Below are 21,766 nucleotides of genomic sequence, written 5' to 3'. Positions count from 1 at the left end.
AGCCACGAGATGGTGGTGCTCTCATGCTGACGCCAGCTTCAGTCTGAATGATCCAGAAACAAGGTGGGGCTTTCATCGTTTGGGAAAAAAAAATGTTCTAAACCAATGAAAAGTGTTATTTTTAGGTCATATGACCAAGCCTTCCATCTTTAGGAAACCAAAAGTAAAATGAACCAATGAAAAGTTTTATAAACAAGTCACATGACCTGTTATGCGACATAGGGCTACAAAAAGCGTAGAAAATCCGTTGGCACGTGAGGCGGCGTCAGTAGCGGACCGATGTGCGAATAGGCCGAAGGCAGCACAACGCGCCGAGATCCGGATGGCACCGAGGTGGTGTCCAGCAAATTGCCGCACTGGTGTGGCCAATGCTGCGCCGAAAGACGGCGTGTCCAGCTGAGTTGCGGTCACTGTTGCGGTACAGTGACTCGAACGCGCCGAGATGCGGATGGCACCGAGGTGGTGTCCAGCAAATTGCCGCACTGGTGTGGCCATCCTACAATGCTGCGCCGAAAGACGGCGTGTCCAGCTGAATTGCGGTCACTGTTGCGATACAGTGACTCGAACGCGCCGAGATCCGGATGGCGCCGAGGTGGTGTCCAGCAAATTGCCGTACTGGTGTGGCCATCCTACAATGCTGCGCCGAAAGACGGCGTGTCCAGCTGAGTTCCGGTCACTCTTGCGGTACAGTGACTCGAACGCGCTGAGATCCGGATGGCACCGAGGTGGTGTCCAGCAAGTGGCTGCACTGGTGTGGCCATCCTACAATGCTGCGCCGGAAGTCGGCGTGGGGTGCCCCGTTGGCTTATGAGGTGATGTCAGTAGTGGACTGATGTGTGAATAGGTCGGAACCAGCACAAGGCGCCAAGATCCGAATGGCAAGTCCTGGATGTTGAGTGCCTCAGTTGAGATTTCTGAGCAGTGCTTGTAGAACTGTCTGAAGCTTATTTGCACCTGCTGCAGCTTCACTAGGTCCGGCGGAACTTGTTGCCTTTTCCTTCCTGCTTCTTTTCCTACAATGCGTTTCTTCTGAAGACACGACCAGGTCCCTGAATGTGTGCAGGGGGACGCTATTGAATGAATGAACGCGCCGAGATCTGGATGGCACCGAGGTGGTGTCCAGCAAATTGCCGCACTGGTGTGGCCATCCTACAATGCTGCGCCGAAAGTCGGCGTGGGGTGCCCCGTTGGTTTATGAGGTGATGTCAGTAGCGGACCGATGTGTGAATAGGTCGGAACCAGCACAAGGCGCCCTGCACTGTTGAGCCTTTTTCAATGTCTGTTTTTTGTTCTTTCCCCTCCATCAAAAACAAAACAAAAATACAAGGCGCCAAGATCCGAATGGCAAGTCCTGGATGTTGAGTGCCTCAGTTGAGAGTTCTGAGCAGTGCTTGTAAGACTGTCTGAAGCTTATTTGCACCTGCTGCAGCTTCACTAGGTCCGGCGGAACTTTTTTCCTTTTCCTTTCTGCTTCTTTTCCTACAATGCGTTTCATCTGAAGACACGACCAGGTCCCTGAATGTGTGCAGGGGGACGCTATTGATTGAATGAAAATGGCGGCTTGACATAAAGCTGACTCAAGCGTTACTGTTGGTGCTATACAGACAAAAATTGGTTTTCAGTTTGTACATTCTTCAGGTTTTTTTTTCCATCCAAGTCTGATTGAGAGTTTGTAGAAAAATGGCTTCAGATTTTCCACATACTACTCTTCAACATTCTTCCTAAATGTAACAATGTGAAACTCACTAGGAGAACGGCTGTTTCTGTTTCCTTTCAAAATGCTGCCACCAATATTTTCTGAATGGAAGACACCATCTTGTAACATAAAGGGCCGAAAGGGGTTCTGGTCTGGCCGATGGTTGGTGGAGACATTTTGACTATATCTTGGACCTGCCCGGCCTCGCCCAAAATGGCGCCGGTATAAATGGGACTCGTAACTCTTTGCCCGCAAATGTATATCTAGAAAATGTTATTGTAAGTGGCCCTGTCGTATTTTAATTACAAAATGTACGTCCACCGATTCCGCAACTGTTAGACACCTTTGTTCTTGTCACCTAATGGCCCGCTCGTTACGTTCTTCTACAGTGTAAATGTCTCCTCATCATATACGATTTGAGTTTGCTCCGTGGCCGGCCCACGTGGTTATAGGCCCGTATTTGTATACTGACATTTTCACAATAAAGGTTTTTAAAACAAAACACGGTAGTAGTATTTTCATTTGTAAAGTTTTTACTTTTAGTGACTGTTTTCGAATCAGTAAAAGGCAAGTGAAATAAAGCAGTCCAATTACATGACGGATAAAAGGTATAATATGTAGGAACGCAGTAAAGATAAATGGTCAAGGGCAGTTGTGTTTTTCATGTCTGCAACATAAAGTGATCGATAAGAATCTGATAATCAGGCGTATCGGCGACTAAGACAGCAGGCCGAATCTCTTTTACTCAACGGCTCCGTCATGGAAGGAAGAAACGCCCTTTTTCTCGAAAAAGGAATATATTTTACTTGCAAGACAGTTGTAAATTTTCCGGGAAAGTACATTAGCCTGGAATATTATAACATATGTTTGAAAAAAAAATATTGTTCGAAAATAATAAAAAGCGTAATTTTTAGGTCATATGACCAAGCTTTTCATCATTAAATTAACAAAAGTAAAATAAACCAATGAAAAGTTTTATTAACAAGTCACATGACCTGTTATGCTTACGTTACGCGCTGCGCGCCGCGCCTCGGATCACTTCCGGGTGCGCTAACGCGGCGTGTCATAAAACGCATTACGCGACAACGTAGGTCAAGAATATAGTCTAAATGTCTCCACCAACCAGCGTTCAGAACACAACCCCTTTCAGCAGTCCAAAAAGTTCTGTTAAATGACAACAGAGGGGACAGGCAACAAGAACCATCAGTCAAAGAGGGGAGGGCAAGTTCTTCTCTTCCGGGTCATGTTGGGGCGCTACCGGAACTGATCGAATTGGTAGTCTACAGTGTTTCTGGATGTTTCAGACTAAAGCTGGCGTCAGCATGAGACCACTACCATCTCGTAGCTCCGTCGTGGCCATTCCACGAGCAATCATGGCAGCCGCTCCCCACCAGAAGCCTGCGGGAGTCGGAGGCCCCCAAGACTTTTGTAGAATCTTCACGGCTGAGGGGACGCTTTTCGAGAACGGGACCCAAGCCCTAGCAGACAAGCGTCCGAGTTCCAAGGTGTCCCAGGGCCATTTTAGTGGACCAGGCCCAAAACCGAAGAGCCGGCCGCCATTTTGAGAGTCCTGTGGCAGCCGCCTATCGCTGCACCGCAAGAGCGGGCGCATCTCAACTACATGGTGAGCGAGACGCTGTAGTCGCAAGAGCGGGCGGAAAACAGCTGAATGGCGGAAGAGGCACAGTGTAGCAAAAGCGGGCGGAATGGCAACTAAAACGATAAAGGGGCGCCTCACTACAGCTTGTCTTCAGGTCAAACGGATTGTGGGACAAGGTCCAGAATTGAAGAGTCATCAAAAGGCAAAAAGTACCGCCGGACCCCGGGAGCCGGCCGCCTATGTCGGGGGCGATCTCAGGCTACACCAGTGCTATAAGACTTGGGGAGGGTGTCGGAGCCAAGCGTCTTCTCCGAGTCCATGGCCATCACAGCGCCCCTCAGGGGCCTCCGTCAAGCTGTTTAGGAAGGTAACATATCACATTGTTTTCTAATGCAGTCAGGTCCACAAACGACACTCACTTACTTTGAGAATAGTGAAGCTGCAGTAGGTGGAAATAAGCTTCAGACAGTGTTACAAGCGCTGCTCAGAACTCTTAACTATGGCACCCAACATCCAGAACTTATGCTATTTGAGAATGGTAGTGACATCGAAGCATCTCAGGGACCAAAACCATTAACGTACTTTCACGTATGAAAATCTTACTTGGGGAGGGGGCAGGAGCGAAGCGCCCCCTCCCAGTCAGCGCCACCACACCGTATGTTGAAAATCTGAAGCCATCGTTCTACAAAGTCAACCAAACTTGGATTGAAAAATCTAGAAAAATGTACAAACTGAAAACCAGTTTTGGTCTGCATAGCATCAGTAACAACGCTTGAGTCAGCTTTGTGTCAAGCCGCCATTTTGATTCAACAAAGCACAGGCATTGAAAAAGGCTGAAATTCAGAACTCTAAACTATGGCACCCAACATCCAGGAGCTTGCTATCCGGATCTTGGAGCCTTGTGCTGTTTTCGATCTATTCACACATCGGTCCACTACTGACATCATCTTATAAACCAACGTTATGTAAATAGTTTTTTAATAAAATGTTTTACCCTGTTTCTTTGCTGGTGTGTTGTCTATATTTTTAATATTTGCATAGGGTTTGTCATTATTTTGTGCGGGATGGGTGATGGAGCCGAGCTGTCTTGCAGCCCTCATGGTGTGGAGCTCAGTTCATCTCACTATTTTCGTATTTCTCAAGAAGGGTTGTTCCTAATATTTCTATTTTAGCGAGGTCAAAAAGAGATCCAATTAGTGGCCTACTGATTTTGCTCGATTACTTTTATTTTTTTACACGATTTTTCACTATCTGCAAAGACTAAACAGAGTATTGCGACTTTGTGCTTGTTTGTAAATAGAGAATGATCCAAAGAGAACCAATTCTAAAACAGTAAATGCTTGGACAACAATCAATCAAATGGAGAGACAAGGAGGTACGACGGATTACAACGGGGGTAAAGGCCTGCGTTAACTACCCTTCTGTATCTGCAAAGAGAGAGTACTACTAAGGCAAAAGAGGGGAGGGAGGGGGGGCAGCGTTCAAAGCACATCAGCGTGCATAAATACGAAAATGTTTTTATCTATCACGTACTTGACATTTTAAAGCTTTTCATATTTGCTATTAAAAAACCAATGAAATTCACAGAAAAAACCATAGGTTATAGTGGATATATAGTTAGGAATGTGCACTTACAAAACCTTGAAAATTCAATGAAAAAACCATAGGTTATAGGCCATATATAGTTAGGAATTAGCATTTACAAAACCTTATTTTACTCGCATAAAACCATTGAAATTCCATATATAGTTAGCTAACTATAAGCGCTAACTATATATCGCGCACCCGCAATCCACTGCTGATGATGTCACATATTACATCATTCATGACATGGTCAGTGACATCACTGATGACATCACTGATGACATCTCAAATGACATCACTGATGACAACTCAAATGATATCAATGATGACATCTCAAATGACATCACTGATGACAACTCAAATGACATCACTGATGACATCTCATTTGTCATCACTGATCACATCACTCATGTGATAATACAATGAACCTCTTCAGACTCTAATATAACCTTACATACACTCAGTATAAACAGACACTCACAGACTGTCACTCATCCATGGAGTTACTCACACACCTAGTCAGTCATGCAAAGAATCAATCACACCTCCATTTCCTCAACTATACAGTTATACACATCTTACTTATTCAAACATATAATAACACATATTTACTCTCTTATATAATCCCTGATACAAGCTCACAGTGATCGATACAGCCACTCACACATTCACTGACTCTTATGTTGAGTTATTTATATATCTCAACTCTCACATGTATTGTGTTTTACATACGTACTTACTTGCACATGTAGCAATGAGAAATCCATTCACTCACCAACACACCCATGCACAGTCAACCGCCCATATAGCTGTTTCCACATGCACTCTTGAACTCATACTCCTAGTGAATCAACTGCTTACACATCTATGCACAGAGTCACGCACCTCCCAGCCACCCACACACACACTCAGCCTCCCATTCAAATATTTGGGCAACCAATCAATAACCCATATGGCCACTCTTATAGCTACTGATCAACACATGCAGCAGCTTACACAACAACAAACATACTGATGCACGAATTAAGACAGTTTAGTCACTAACCCATGTACTCAGTGAGACACATTTAATCACTCACTCATACAGTCAGTCATGCACCTACTAAATTCTTCATCCAGACACTTATACATCCACTCATTCTTCAATATGTGAAACATATTTAAACTTTACAGACACATACAATCACTGGATGTTGTGATCAGTGATGTCATCAGTGATGTCACTGACCATGTCATGAATGATGTAATATGTGACATCATCAGCAGTGGATTGCGGGTGCGCGATATATAGTTAGCGCTTATAGTTAGCTAACTATATATGGAATTTCAATGGTTTTATGCGAGTAAAATAAGGTTTTGTAAATGCTAATTCCTAACTATATATGGCCTATAACCTATGGTTTTTTCATTGAATTTTCAAGGTTTTGTAAGTGCACATTCCTAACTATATATCCACTATAACCTATGGTTTTTTCTGTGAATATATATATATATATATATATATATATATATATATATATATATATATATATATATATATATATATATATATATATATATATATATATATATATATATATATATATATTGTTTATGTCCAAGCTTTATCCTTTGTTGGATATGGTGGACTCATTGCCTGATTCCATTCCTGTGGACTCTGTTGTAGCCAGTCTTGTCGGTCATCCTTCCATGGCAGATGATAACATTCTGAAGGACGGTGTGGATAAGAAGGTGGATTAAGCTCTGAAGAAGTCATATGCTGCCTCTCACCTGGCTATTTGTTCTGGTATTTATGGGGCCTATGTTGCCCAGTCTTTGCTGACCGATTTCAAGTCCCTGTTTTCTACGATGTAGGATGTCCGGAAGTACTGGAGTCCATGGAACACCAGGCAGAATTCCTGTCGGACATCACTTTTGATTCTGTGAGGGCTTCTGCGATGTCCTGTGGTTCCTCTATTGCTGCCCGCAGGAACCTGTTGCTGTGGGATTGGAAGACGGACGCAGCCCAATGTTCCATGGCTTTGAGGCTGCCTATCACTGGTACCCGTCTGTTTGGTGACTCTCTGGAGGAGAAGCTGCATAAGGTCTTTAAAGAACGCAAGCATTCTTTGTCTTTTCGTGACCTTCTGCCCCATGGGGGTTCCTCCTTCTCAGGTGCCAAGTATTTCCGCCAGCCTTCCAGGTTTCCACAGTCATTCTCCTGGAATCAGCGTGGCACGGGCCGGTCTTTTCCACAGAAGTTTCACAAGAAATCCCAGCGGGGTGCTGGGTCTGGCCCGCAGCGTTCCTGACTATGCCCTACAGGGGGTCGTTCTCGATGGTGGTCCACCTGTGGTTGGTGGGAGGCTTTGCATGTTCCTTCCGGCTTGGCGCTTGATGACCTCCGACATATGGGTGCTGGATGTTTTGTCTCAAGGTTACCAGATCGAGTTCCTGTCCCCCCCCCCTCTGGGGTGGTGGTAACCCCATCTCCTCCGGATGCCTCCCGCCATCTGGCCTTGTTGGAAGGGGTTCATCTTTGGGTCAGCAAGCTTGCAATTGTCCTTGTTGCGGAGAAGGAGCTGGGGATGGGTGTATACTCCATCATCTTTGTAGTGCTGAGGATCACAGGAGATTTTCGTGTAGTCATCAATCTTCGGGGTCTGAACTTGTTCATGAAGAAGATGCAGTTCAAAATTGAAACTCTCCTAAAGGTGATTCCACTGATCTAGTCCGGATGGGTGTTCTCCACTCTTGATCTCCAGGACGCGCATCTTCACGTCCCTGTGGCTGTGAGGGATCAGCGTTACCTGTGCTTCTGTCTGGAGGGTCAGCACTGGCAGGTCTGCACCCTTCCTTTTGGTCTTCGGTCTGCCCCCAGAGTATTCACCAAGGTGGTCGCTCCCTTGGTGGCACATCTCCATCTCCTGGGGTCAGTGTTCCCATATCTGGACAACTGGATGGTTCAGTCTCCATCTCTGGAGGTCATGTCTCGCCACCTTCTCTTGACCATGACTACGCTCAGGGAACATGGGTTCTTGATCAACTTGCCGAAGTGCCACCTAAAGCCTGCCACCCGGAGGACCTTCATCGGAGAAGTGTTCGATTCTGTATTGGACAAGGTGTTCCTGCCGGACACCCGGATTCATCGCCTTCAGTTGTTGCTGAGGAAGTTGTTGTCACAGGCTTCCCTTTCCTGTCTTGGACTATGCTGATCTTGTGCCTGTGTCTCTGGACATTGTAGCTGTTCTCCAGTGGTGGCTGGATTCTTCCCACCTTTCCTTGGGGATGTGTATCCATCAGCCTCCTCCTCTGGTTGTGACCACGGATGCCAGCGCTTCAGGCTGGGGTGCGACTCTGGATCATTGGCCGGTGCAGCTCGTTGGCTCCCGTCGGAGTCGCGCAGGTCGTCCAACTAGAGGGAGTTGTCTGCCGTGGAGAGGGCGCTCCGCTTTTTCCATCTTCATCTGAAGCGTTGCCATGTCCTGGTGAGATCGGACAACACAGTGACTGTGGCCTATATCAATCACCCAGGGGGGACCCGCAGTTCATCCCTGAATCTGGTGGCTTGTTCCATTTTGGATTGGGCGGAGCAACATCTTCTGGCCCTGTCTGCTCAGCACATTCGGGGTGTGGACAACGTGGTGGTGGATTCATTGAGGCAGAGGTTTCCTTCGTCTCTGTTCGTGTCTGGCTCCCCAGACCTTTTGGTTGCTTTGACCAAGGGTTGGGGTCTCCGGATCTGGATCTGTTTGCCTCCCGGTCCAATGCCCTGGTTCCCCTGTTCTGCTCCAGGTCTCCGGAGGTGGGCGCCTGGGACGTGGATGCCTTGTCTCTCCTGTGGCCTCCTTGGCTTCTATATGCCTTTCCTCCCTTTCCTCTGATTCCTGCCTTTTTGCTGTAGGTCCAGCAGGAGGGGGCTCAGGTGGTGGATGTTCGTCCACACTGGCTGTGGAGGTCTTGGTTTCCTCTGTTGCTGGGCCTAGCAGTGGGCCCTCCTTGGCTTCTGCCCTGCTACCCCTCTCCTTTGAGGTCCCCGTCCCAGTTCTGGTTCCCCTCACCTTGGTGGTCTGGAGGTTGAATGGTTGTCTCTTGGGGTCCATGGTCTGCCCGACCACATTATTTCTGTGATGCAGGCCTCTCGTAGGCAGTCTACCTTAGCTTCCTATTCAAAGCACTGGTCTTCTTTTTCGGGGTGGTGTTCCTCCTCTGGTCTGTCTCCTACCTCTTGCCCTGTGTCTTCTGTTCTTCAGTTTTTTCTGGATGGCTTTCAGAAGCGCTTTGCTTTTTCTACCTTGCAGGGCCAATGGGCTGCTATCCATGCCGTCTGGGATCCGGTTTCTTTTCTACCTTCGGATGGCTTGTTGGTTTCTCACCTCTTTCGAAGTTTCTCTCTCTTTTCGCCTTCTGTACATTCCCTGGTGCCCCCTTGGGATCTTTCCTTGGTGTTTTACAGTCCTCCCCTTTTGAACCTTTGGAGTTTGTGGACCTTAAGTTTCTGTTCTACAAAGTGGCTTTTCCAGCGGCTATTACTCCTGCGAGACGGCAAGGGGAACTTATGGCCTTGCGCTGTTCTGCGCCATTTTTGCATTTTCTGGATGACATTGTGGTGCTCTCGTTGGATCCTGGGTTTGTCCCCAAAGTCTGCTCTCGTTTTCATTCTTCTCTGGAGCTGGTTCTTCCTTCTTTGTGTCCTTCTCCTTCTTCTCCTTCTGAGCTCTTGCTTCATTCCTTGGACCTGAAGCGTGCCTTGTCTATTTATGTGGCTAGGTCTGAGGGGTTTCGCTCCTCTGACTCCTTCTTTGTGACCTTTGGTTTGGTTGGTAAGGGTAAGGCTGCTTCCAGGATTACTTTGGGTCACTGGATTAAGGCTGTCATCACTCTTGCTTACCTTGGTGCTGGTTTGCCTTGTCCGGCGGGTGTTCAGGTGCGTTCCAAACGAGGCGTGTCTGCCTCTTGGGCTGCTTATCATGGTATGTCTCTTGATGAGATCTGTCGGGCTGGGACTTGGGTCTCAGGGTCTACGTTTGTGAGACACTACCGGTTGAATTGTGCTCTTTCTGACCGGACCAATTTTTGTCGTGGGGTGTTGCGGCTGTGGGGGTTCCCCCCGCTTTGATTCTGTGTGGTGTATTAAACTTTCACTTGCTGCACTCCTTTGTGTCTGGTCTGTGGTTTGCTGTGTTTGGGTTGCCAACGGTCTGGTTGGGCATTGCTTTGGTATGCCTCATGATTGATGACTGGGTCGAGAAAGAGGGACGTAGAGGTAATGCTATGATTACATTGGGTAATCCCCATTACTCTTAGTCCTACTCGTCCTCGACCCAGTCATACTTAGTCTAGACCTTTGTTGCTTGCTGTGTCAGGATGTGCTTCTGGTGGTTAGGTATGATATAGCACCTGGCAGGAGGGGGGGAGCTTAAACGCGTTTCCCGTTTTGTTTCCTGTCTGTGGAATACCTCATGAGTGATGACTGGGTCAAGGACGAGTAGGACTAAGAGTAATGGATATTACCCAATGTAATCATAGAAATACCTTACCATGGACTAAGTTACTTAACATATGAACAGCCTGTATCACAGTGTATGATGTGACATCTCAGGAAGAATTACCTGTGTGACTATGTGGGTACACATGAGATCTTGTATCTTGTATGTTGGACTTAGTGGCACATATTTCCAGGCTTTGCAAGGTGTGATGGTGACAGACACCATTGTGTGTAATACACATTACCACTGCCATTTCCAAATGTGAAGAAAACACCACAAGGCATGTACACACGTCTAGCTGTCCATTGTGGGCTGACATGTGACATACACCCTAACTCATACGTGACAGGGTCGGTATGTCACTAGGTGTCCCACATCTGACATTGTATTGTTGATGCAGAGTATGTGCGTGTTGTGCTACACACATGTCTCTCTATTTGTGGTAGTTGTGAATCCTCATCAACCTGCATGTGCTTTTGACATGTGATTCGCTGTAGTGCCTGTCCATCACAGACATTCATTTTTTGACTGTGTGTTTTGTGGGTGTGTTGTGACATGTACATCTGATGCTACATAATGTCAGTGCCCTTGTGACGAGAAAAGATTGTTGTGTGTGTGTATGAGACAGACAAACACCGGTCATGTGGCAAACACATCTGTCAGACCTAGTCACTGAGGTGTGTTTTGGGTACGTGACATGAGTAATGATGTACTGGGAGAGACAACATTGATTGTTCACAGCACAGCTTAGCACTTGTTGTGTGATCATGTGGAGCTGAGATGTCATGTGAGGGGCACGTAGCTGACATTGTTGTCTGTGCCCAACAGCACACACAATACGTTATTGTGTCTTGTTCTGAAGTTGCATGTGCTATTGTGCATGCTCATTGCCACATATTTAGGGTCACTGACACACTTTCTTTGCTCACCAATGTACTTCAGGAGACCAGCTGTCCATAGACCGTTCCCAAACCTTGCAAAAATGTATGAACGTGACTGCATCCGAAGGTACTACCTAACCATGCCACTAATTGAGGATTTGGTAGAGCAGTTGGCACCACATTTGCAACCCGGCCAGACACATCTATCAGTGCCTACCCCCAAGGTGAAGGTTATGGCAGCCCTACGCTTCTTTGCCACGGTACATTCTAGTACACTGTGGCTGGTGCGGTTGGAATGTCAGAGACCATGTTCAGTTGTGTGCTTTGGCGGCAATGTTGGTATTCCTGAACCAATACATGCAATTCGCAACCCCAGGACAATTCTCAACAATTTTAAGAGTGACTTTTATGCTTTGGGAAGAATGCCACATGTCATAGGCTCCATAGATAGCACACATGTTGCTTTGGTGCCACCAAAGGAACATGAGCAAACATACAGGAACAGGAAGCATATCCACTGTATGAATGCCCTGGTAATATGTCTAGCAGACATTACGATCTCACATGCGTATGCACGTTTCCCTGGTTCTGCACCCACTGCTTACAACATGTGGATGAGTCAGATACCACACATAATGACACAGCTGCTGAACCAGCGTGCCTGGCTTGTTGGTGTGTAATATCTGTTTCCCTTGTGGTTTTGGTAATTCAAACCCACATCTCCAGCCCATTAAATATTTGTCTGTTTGTATGTAGGTGACTCTGTATACCCAAACATGCTTTGGTTGCTTACCCCCCCTCAGGAACCTGTTACTCCTGTGGAGATCCATTATAATGAGGCACATGGGCAGACCAGGATAGTGATAGAGCAAACATTTGGCCTACTGAAAACCATATTCCCCTGCCTGGACAAGACCGGAGGTGCCCTCCAATATATCCCTGAAAATGTGTGCAAAATCATTATTGTGTGCTGCACGCTACACAACCTGGCAGTGAGGAATGAGATGCCTCTCATCCTGGATGTTGTTGACCAACAGCCACCTGCTGTGGAGGATCCTGCTCTGGGGCATGTTGTCAGTGATGATGAGGGTGAGAAGGATGTAAGAACAGAGCTCATCAACAACTTCTTCACATGATAATGCGAATACAGTGATATGTTGCCTATGTTTTGTAATTGGCCGATATGTGTAGGTTTGCTGTTTATGTGTCTCTGTGTGCATTGAAAGGCTGCTTGCAGTGACATGTCCTACTATTGAGTATGTAATACTACACAATGCTGGGATTGTCAATGCATTGTACCCAGGTGTCTTGAGCTTAGTGATGGCATGTGTATTGTAGATGTATGCTGTCATCCAATGATTCACATGGTGTTGTATGTCTGTGCTCCACAGTGTCCTATGGCTGGTGTTTGGTCACGTGGGACCTCCAAATCACAGATTTCTGGTACAGACTGCAGCCTGCCATCATCGTAACCATGATGTGCCACACACCCCTGGACTAATATGGTTTACCAGTGCTCACTGTCACCTATGGTTATTTCCCACCTGTTGAGGACTTATGACTTTTGCTGGTGTAATAAACCTATGCATCACTTTGGAATGTGCTTTGTCTGTATCCACACATCCAACATTCGTATGCATGCTGTACCTGTGGGCAGCTTTTTCACATGTTTTTGGCCGATGAGTTAGATGGGCATGGTAAGTATGTGTTGTGTTGACGTCTACCTCATCTATCTCACATGCGTCAGATCACCATGACTCATATTACTCATATTACTGTGCTTACATAGCTGCAGTAGTTACCATGCACAGACATCTTCACACAGTTCATCCTCTCAATGACACTAACCAAGTTTTCAGTCACAACAGACGCATGCATTGTGTTGTAGTGAAATTATTTTCATGCATGTGTAGTAAAGTTATACGTAAGTGGAAGTGCTGTACAGTGCTATTGGAATCCATATCTCACAGTACAGTTGGTAGTGTTGATTGATGACATTTCTAGAGAAAAGTCCACAGTCCTTTGGAACGTTGGTGCAATGAAGAGCCGCCATCATATGTGTGGGATTGAACCACTTGTATGCTTTGGAGGGCTCCAGGCCGTCTAACGTCAGGGTGGGCATGTGCTGACGACGGCCGTCGGCTGTCCGAATCCCACCCACTAGATAAAACAACCGTACAGTGTGAAAATTCGTGCAGCACGGAAGGGATTAAGCAACAGTCAACAGGGTGAATGCTTTGCACACATTGGATGATGTCTAGAACAGGTAGTCACGTCCTGGTGGGTATGAAAGGCTATCTGTCCCTTACTTGTCCTTCTTCGAGCGACCCTTCTTCTTCTTCTCAACGGCACCCTCATGTGCAGGCTGCTGCTGTGCAGAGTACTCTCCGCTAGAGTCCAACTCCCTCCATGTGGCAGTTGGTGATGTTGTGGCAACTTATGTAGTGGGCACACAGGAAGATGTGGTTATGTCGTTGGCTATCTGGCGGAGGCAGGTCAGTATGTTCCTACGCACCACCGTGAGGTCATTTAATTTGTCCGTTTTTTACTCCATCCGGGTCATGGGTTGTTCCACCCGGGACATGTGGGAGTCCATTGTGGCATCATGTGCAGCCTGCTGTTCTTGCATGGCCCTGAGGATCATCACAACCTGGCCAAATCCTCTGGTTCTTTCCTGGTACACATCTATGATGCGTCCCAATTTCAGATCTTCCTGCAGTCCAGACCCATCTGCAGGCTGTGACTTCGAACTGGCCACCCTCATACCACCCCTACCCACACGGGCAGGACCTGGCCTGGCAGGCACAGGCGACACAGCGCCCCTGTCTGTGTTGGCACTAGTGTTGTTGTCCATCTGCTCCTGGCTGCCCTGTGTACCTGTGCAATTGTTGTCCTGTTGCCTTGGTCTATCTGTGTTGGTAGGGGTGATTGAAGTGTTTGCAGATGATCCAGGAGTAGTGGCAGGCTGTGCTGATGTTGCAGCTGCTGGGGCTGGAAGCAGAGCCACACCGGAGGTCCCAGGTCATTCATCCTCATCTGAAGAGGATCCATACCGGGGAGCTCTGGAACATTAGGGTGTGGGACTGGGATTCATCTTCTGTTGTTGCTGTGTCCCCGGCATCCCCTGTGGGTGGAGGAGACACACAATGTATGTAATATTTCTGCACACATCATGAAGAGTGTATGTATATTGCATTGTCCTACATTGTCAGAGGCAGGTGTCTGTTTTGGCTTAGCACAATGTCATTTGATGCTTGAGCATTTTGATGGGCACAAAGAGCTGTATGCATGGACGTCTTATATCATCATTATTTGACTGCACATGGGCATTACTACTCATGTGTCTTCATGTGCCTGACACATGTGTGTCCCTCCTCTCAACATTAGTGCATTACCAATGACATACATGCACATCCGCTTGCGATGTGTAGCACGTTTGGTTAATGTGTGCTGGAATTTGTGTTTGTATTTGTGAGTAACATTGTTGTGTCTCAATAACATGGTCACCGTACGGTGTGGCTTTATTCACTGCGGAATACTTTTGTGTTGGTGTGTGTCCCCAGTTGATATGTCATTTCACATATTGGATGTTGATGTCCGAAGCTAATGATGTTGGGGCAGTGTTCTGTTTGTGATGATGTCATTTATGTGATAAATCTCATCCATGGTAAGCGGGATAGACCACAGCAGATCACCAACGTTCCCATGCTCATGAGAGTCCGGGCCAAGGGTTTGTGTGTTTGACTTATGCTGCTTTGAGTTGTATGCCAACTCCTACCCAGTCCACGTTACTCCTTGTTTTGCAAGTGGAAATGACAATGAGGGGAGTGTGGTGTGAGGGATGCCATCAACGTTGCATGATGTAGGAGTGGAACGTAGATCACCACAGTGCCTTGTGTAAATAACACCATGCTACAGTGTTAGCTATGTTAATCTGGCCATTCCATTCACTGTCATGTGTAACCTGTGAATGGTCTGTATGTGGTTTGGTTGTTGCTGTTTTATATGTGCTCTGTGTGCACCTGCCCAATTGACATAGAGGACACATACCTTCACAGCCAGGACGGGGGGTACCCCTGCCACACTACAGGCCCAGACAGTGAGAGAAGACATACAGTTGTAATGGCTATTAGTGTGAGGTGTTTGAGAGAGCTAGTGCATAGGTAGGACTTGAAGCCAATTCATACATCTTGCCCTTGTGTCATGCATCGTGCCAGGACTTTTTCTTTTTGTGTGATTGGTCCCAAGGGGTGTACTTGTTTGTGCTGTGAAGGTGTGTGTATTTGCGTTATTGCTAGTATTTGTTGTACTTGCAGGCCCACCTTCTCCCACAGAGGCCAGCTAATCCCCCCTGTAGGTTGCTTCCATTGCAGGGAGTCCTAATTCTAGTTCAGAATGTCAGGCAGTGGTGTCCTGGTTTATGTTGGTGCACAACCCCCACCAGGCCCTTGTGCGCCCTATAGCAATGCCAAGTGTCAGCCATATTGTCAGTACTTTTCCACTCCCTGTGAGGTGGACATGGTTCAGGGTGGGCTTGATGAACCATGTGGGAGGGAGTTTGGTGTCTGTGACTGCAACTCCCATCAGGCTTTTGGATACACCCACACTCCCAGCATACCCCTGCTTCCTTCCTGTGACTCAGCTTCCCTGGGAGGTGGTGTAACTGTGCTGGCAAGATGGCTGACAGTGGAGTACTGGTGTATGTTGGTGCACAACACCCACCAGGCCCTTTTGCTTTCCATAGCAAAGCCCTGGGTCAGCCATATTGTCAATACTTTTCCACTCCGTATGAGGTGGACATGGTTCAGGGTGTGCTTGATGAACCATGTGGGAGGGGGTCTGGTGTATGTGACTGCAACTACATTCAGGCTTTTGGATACACCCGGACCCCCAGCATACCCCAGCTTCCTTCCTGTGATTCGGCTTCCCTGGGAGGTGGTGTAACAGGTTTGTCAAGATGGCTGACTGTGTTTGTTAGTGTTTAGTACCAATGCATTGCAGTACTTGTTGTTAGCTTTTTGCATGTTATAAGCTAGTGTTATAATCCTCGGAGATAGCAGCTATTGCATTTCTGTAACTGGTATACAAATCACTAAATTACTTTTTACAGGCTTAATGTGGCTTTGCTAAAGCTACTAGTTTTGAATGTCCCCTTGGCAGGGATGTGTGTGTGTTGCCCTACAATGTTGATGAGATTGGTTGTGTACTCAACAGGCTCAGGTATTCCTGTCAATCCAAGGATGCCCTACGGTGAGAGTATGGCCGGCACTTTCTCCTCCCGGGATGTGAAGTATGTTGGTTTTGGTTTTAACAAAGCTGATTTGCGGGTTTTTTAAACTAAAACATGAGTACTAGTCTTCAAGTAAAGACTTGATGTACGTTTTTAATTGTTACTTATGGCTTGGTTAAGACTTTAAGAAATTCATATGAGTACTATTTAATCGAGCAATGGGAACAATGGAGGAGAAATGAAATGTTGAAGGTTGATTCTTAAAACAATAATGTATAGAGCATGTTGATAACCTGGTGTTATCCAGAATAGTGGTGGAATGACAATTAGAACGTTCATCCGAGTATATGATAGATACTGATGGATATAATATGTCTTTAACCTTATACTTTACTGAATAGTGAAACAATCATCTGATTAAAAAGCATGGGTAAGGTTTTTTGTTTCTGTTATTTTTTTTGTGATTATCAATTTGTTGAAATATTATTTGTAATATCACAATACAGTTGTACGTCATTAGCATGTCTAACCTGTCACTAACTGTAAAATTTGTTTTGTATAGAAAACTGTCCTGAAGAAGGTGTTACATCTTGAAAGCACTGAAATGCTGCGTCGACTATTTGGATTTCTTTTCAATATGAAATGTATATTGTTTTTTAATATGTCGAGGATAAATCCTCTTTTTTTACAATAAATCTTGTTGTTTTTAACTAATTTCTGTCTCTGTGCAGTGCTCCACTGATGTATTGAGAACTATATTATTGTTTATTGTTTTTATGTCTAGCTGTATACTACTGTTTCTTACCAAAAACCACACAAATCGGACTAGTGACATTGTTTGTATAGAATGGGATTTTTATTGCTTTGTTCGATTTGCAGGAGGGCCACCGCCAGTACACTAGCTGAAGGCATGCTCTCTGGATATGAGCTTCTTGACCCTCCTTTGCGCATCGTAGTACCTGTTCTGGATGTCATCCTTTGTGTGCAGGCAAGGTGATTGTGCGTTCACCTTGTTGACGATCCTCTCCCACATCTTTGTTTTCTGAGACATGGGATTCTGCTGGACCAAAGTTCAAATAAATGTCCTCTACTCAGAGTATTTCATCAACCAACAATCACTATCAGTGAACTTTAGATTCTTCTTTGGGGGCATGGTGCTGAGTGGTTTTGGAGATTGATGTGTGTGTGTCTGAGGGTGTAAGTGAGGGTGAGTGGGTGTCAGTTTCTATTGTTTGTTGTGAGTGTGTTTGAGAGGTGATAATGGTGTGGGTGTGTTGAATGAGTTGTGGGCATGGCTCAGAGTGCATTGTAGTTGTCTTCTCAGCTGTGATGTGTTTGAAATTGGAAAAGGATCATGGTAGTGGATTTGGGCCTTTACGTGGGTGGAATTGTGGGTGTGTCTTTGAGCATGTTTTTTTTCTTAATTCTTTATTGATTTCAACATTGCTTGTTTGATTCTCTTTCTCTGGATTTAAACCTGGGTTTTGTTGTGCATAATGAAGACGTTCAGTTGACTGGGAAAGACACGGTCAGGGGCAATTGGGAGGTATTCCGAGTCTGTCTCAATCACAATATGCTGTGTTGCAGCATTTGCGTACGCGTTGGTCTCGACGGGCTGTTTCAATGGTAGCCACTGTTTCCCATATGTTTTGTTCTTCCGGATTGCGCTCTGTGCAAGTCAATTTCATTTTCCATGCATTGCATTGTACCCGTACACTCGTACTGAGCGTGTGTGTGTTGTACGGGTCCGTGTCGACTGGTATGTTTTGCGTTCTTTTTACGGGCGGATCACTGTTTACCGTGCTGCTCAGACGTGCAGATTGCTCTTTGTAAGACTTGTTTGGAAATCACACGCATGGCATTGTACTCGTAACGTCGTAAGGAGCGCATTTGTGTGGGTCTGACTTCAGGCCCGGTCCATGTCAGTCGGTACGTTTTACATCCTGGATCGGAATCGGGCCCTTAGTGTTAATTATTTTTCAAGCAATATTCAACAAAAGCTTTTAAAAATATTATGCATTGAACGTGTGATCAATGAGAGGAGGACTGTGTCATCTGAAAACAACAGTATTGTTATTCGTGTATTGCAGAGACTTGCATTCTACAGTTTCAGGCCCTCGAGATGTGAGCCATTTAAAAATTGTGCAAAAAAGCAAGGGTGCTGAAATGCACCTTGAGTCCAGACCTGGTAGAATAGAGAAGCTTTCAGGACATTCCCCATTCAGCCCATAATGCACCAGAGCTGTTGTGTTTTAACAAAGGCTTTGTAGAGCCCTTACCAAGGGGCTAATTTAATACATGGACTTTCAATGCAAGCCATAATTGTTATCTGTTATTCAGAGCAAAGGCTAATTTAGGTTGACACATTTTACATATAATGCTACTCCTCCTTGGCTCACATATAAATTGGGTATAACACATCTCCTGGTTCAGTTCCTCTGATCCTTTCCAAAAGCCTGTTTGCTCATAAATCCAATCTTTTATTAAATATGAAAGAAGAACTCAAGCATGTATCTTGTCAGCCCAATACAATTGTAATATGGGGCAGTAATTACAAGATTAATTTGAGTGCCTTTCTTGTACATTGGGACAAATGTTGCTGTGCACCATGACATAGGAGTAGTACCAGTCCCCAAGAGTGAATTAAGACTTTATGGAGTACTGGAAACCATATTATTGACTCAACTTTAGCAAGATCTAATGGGAGAAAATAAGGGACAGGAGGGTATATTGCTAAACCTCCCCCTTACTCTCTGTGAACGTTGTTGTTCTAGATATATTTACTAGAAATGCTGGTAACCCAGCCCAAGTATTTTCTGCTGGATGTATGTCATAATTGTTTCACTCATCTTCTTTTCCACCATCTAGTCTAATCGCAAACCACCCTCTTAACTTGTTACTACTAACTGTGGCACAACATTGTAGCATACATACACCTTTTTCCTGTATACATCAATCAATCAATCAGAGTTTTAGATGGTGCAGGCTACTCATCCGGAAGGGTCTCAAGGCGCTGAAGGAAGGGGAGGAAGAGGGGGTTGCAGCTCCTGGAAGGTCACTGAGTTCCATCGAAGAGCCAGGTCTTGAGGTCCTTTATGAACTCAGGGAGGGATGTCATCTGTAGGAGGGGAGAAGGCTGGCGTTCCATGCCTTGGCCACGAGGAGGGAGAAGGAGTGGTCTGGTATTCTTAATCCACGGTTCTGTTGTGAGGGAGCACAAGGCCCAGTGGAGAGTGCACTGGGTATATGGTGTGATCCCGTTTGTGAGCATTTCACAACTACTGCCAGCCTGTATCTCATCTAGTTGGCATCAACCATAAAGACCTGGGATTTTAGAATTCTAGGGCAGCTAAATGCATCCTCATTAAAATGGCTAAAAGTAAGCTCTCCTTTATCCTTTGCTTCCTGACAACTAGAAGAAGTTTCAAGCACAATTGGAGCAACAGTGGGATTTTTCTCAAGTGGCATAGGACAACACTTTTGTAAATTTACTTTAAGAAATTATATATCTGTCACGTGAAATGTTGACAAGCTATATTCTGAAATGAGAAAATGAAATAATCTATCAATAAAATACTACCATGTAATAGAGGGAAGTATGAACAACTACCACAAAACTGGGCATTTTTTAGCAGTAAAGACTTAAAATATCTAGTTGGAAATGTCGACTTGCACTAATATCGATAGCAAAATATCGAGATACATAAATATCCACTGCAAGAATATTGTGGTCAAGAATATCAAGTTTAAGGTAAGAAATATTGTTTTCTAAAATATCAAAGTCATTAATATCATTTGCAAAAATATAGTTGTAAAAAGTATTGTTTTTTAAGTTAGTGTTATATATATTAGAATTTATTTTCAATGTATGTTCCCTATTTTCTTGTATAGTATTGCATTTGTTTTCTAATATATGTCTTACATTTTTAGAGCTTATACATTTTATTTTAATTACATTTAGTGTTCTAGTTCCTAGTGGGTTGTGGGTTTAGAGGGGAATACGGTGGGAAGTAATTTAATTATAATAAATTGAATATTATTTTTATTTGTTAGTATTTATTTATTCAATATTTTATATGGTTGACTGTGGAAATTAATGTATTAATAATTGATTGTTAAACATTATGAGTTCATTGGTGATTATGTTGATTGTGTCATTTTTTAGGAGTGGGTTGTGGGTTGGTAGGAGAGTAGGGTGGGAAGTAATGTAATTATAATTCATTTATTAATTAATTAATATTTATTTCCTTTATATTTCATATTGTTAATTGTGGGGATTCATTTATTGTTAATTATTTATTAATTAGTTGTTAATTTTTATAAATGAATTGGTAAATATGTTAATTGTGTTTTTTGTTGGGAGTGGGTTGTCGGTTGATGGTAGAGGTGGGCGGAATTTGCGTAATGGCCTTAAGCAAATTTCAGCGAAATCGTAAAAAATATCTACAAACACACAGAAATTCCGCAAACATGAGGAATTGCTTGTTCACAATGCTTTTTTACTGTTTTCAATCACTGTTTGTGCACTGGGGGAAATATCTTGTGAACAAGCATTTTAGAACGCGAAAATATTTTGCGAAGCCGCGGAATGTTGAATTTTGGGCAATTTTCTGTTCTACACAGAACGCACAATTCCGCAAATTCCGGGAGCGGACGGAATGTACTACCCAGGCCTAGTAGGTGGGGCGTATTGTGGGAAGGAATTTAATGTTAATACATTTATTAATACTTTCAATATAATCCATTTATTTTCTTATATAGTGTTAATTATGTGAATTAATGTATTACTAATTATTTATCTTTTGCCTGTTAATTGTTCATATTTAATTTATTAATTGTAAATTATTTATGTTAATTGTGTCATGTTTTACAAAATTGGTGGAGGCATTTATAGGGGAATATTGTGGGAGGTAATTTATTTATAATTAATTAATCATTATTATATTAATGAATTAATGTAACACTACTCATAGAAATTATGTGAATATTTTTATGTGTGTGTTTTGGTGTTAATTGGGGTAGAGGGTGGAAAGTTATTTAGTTTAAATTAATTAAATTAATAATTACTTAATCATTAATATTTATTAATTGATAAACATTTTGGGAAATTGTTTTGTTTTTATGTTGTGTGGAGATGTAGGTACAATAGCTGTAATGTTTGGTTAGTACATTAATTTTTACATTTTTAAATGTGTGTTTATAATTATTAATATTTGTTTACATGATTGTGTTAGTTATGGAGGTGCTCTTTTTTGTTTAATTTATATGTGTTTGGTAAATTGTGTGATGGTATAGGGTAGTACAATA

This window comes from Lissotriton vulgaris, chromosome 3_1, assembly GCF_964263255.1.
Source record: "Lissotriton vulgaris chromosome 3_1, aLisVul1.2, whole genome shotgun sequence".
Classification (NCBI taxonomy): Eukaryota; Metazoa; Chordata; class Amphibia; order Caudata; family Salamandridae; genus Lissotriton; species Lissotriton vulgaris.
This window is presented reverse-complemented; position numbering follows the sequence as displayed.